At 41.0% G+C, this 882-nt stretch overlaps 1 non-coding gene across 1 annotated transcript; it reads right to left on the bottom strand.

The window, feature by feature from the left end:
• Positions 1 to 331: 331 nt before the first annotated feature.
• LOC121224721 (small nucleolar RNA R71) lies at positions 332 to 438 on the bottom strand. The gene has a single exon (XR_005922466.1). It is a non-coding gene; the product is annotated as a small nucleolar RNA R71 (small nucleolar RNA).
• Between the last annotated feature and the right edge of the window lie 444 nt (positions 439 to 882).

Below are 882 nucleotides of genomic sequence, written 5' to 3'. Positions count from 1 at the left end.
GCGAGTTAAACCCAGAATTAAAAGGCCAGATATTGAGGCAACCCAGTTTGAACTGAAAGCAGTGATGTTTCAAATGCTACAAACGGTAGGCCAATTTAGTGGTACGCCCACGGAAGATCCACATCTCCACCTTCGGTTGTTTATAGAGGTGAGTGATTCATTCAAGATAGCCGGTGTGACTGAAGATACACTAAGGTTGAAGTTGTTTCTGTACTCATTGCGAGATCGAGCACGAGCATAGTTTAATTCATTGCCACCAAGTTCCATATTTACATGGCAAGAATTAGTAGAGAGATTTTTTGTTAAGTATTTCCCACCTAGCAAAAACGCTAAGTTGAGGAACGAGATCACAACTTTCCAGCAATTGGATGACGAGTCTTTGTATGAGGCTTGGGAGCGATTCAAAGAGTTACTTCTTAAGTACCCTCATCATGGGATTCCTCATTGTATCCAGTTGGAGACATTCTATAATGGTCTCAATGCACATACTGGATTGATGGTAGATGCTTCCACGAATGGCGCAATTTTGTCTAAGTCTTATAATGAGGCTTATGAGATTATCGAGAGGATCGCGAGTAATAACTATCAATGGCCAACAAATCAAACAAGTTTAGGAAGATGTGTAGCCGGAGTTCATGAAGTTGACTCCCTCATTTCGTTATCGGCTCAGGTATCGTCTATTTCCTCTATTTTAAAATAGTTAACCGCTACCAGTACTAATAATTGTACAGCTCAGCCACCAAGTTCGTTTGAAGTAGTTTCCTGTGTGTACTGTGGGGAAGGTCATTCTTTTGAGAATTGTCCATCAAATCCCGAGTCAACGTACTATGTAGGGAACCAATATCAAGATAGTAGTGGACAATGACCCCAATCCAACTTCTA

Source organism: Gossypium hirsutum, chromosome D12 (genome assembly GCF_007990345.1).
Source record: "Gossypium hirsutum isolate 1008001.06 chromosome D12, Gossypium_hirsutum_v2.1, whole genome shotgun sequence".
NCBI classification, from domain to species: domain Eukaryota; kingdom Viridiplantae; phylum Streptophyta; class Magnoliopsida; order Malvales; family Malvaceae; genus Gossypium; species Gossypium hirsutum.
Note: the sequence above shows the minus strand (reverse complement) of the source record. Positions and strands in the feature narration are given on the sequence as shown.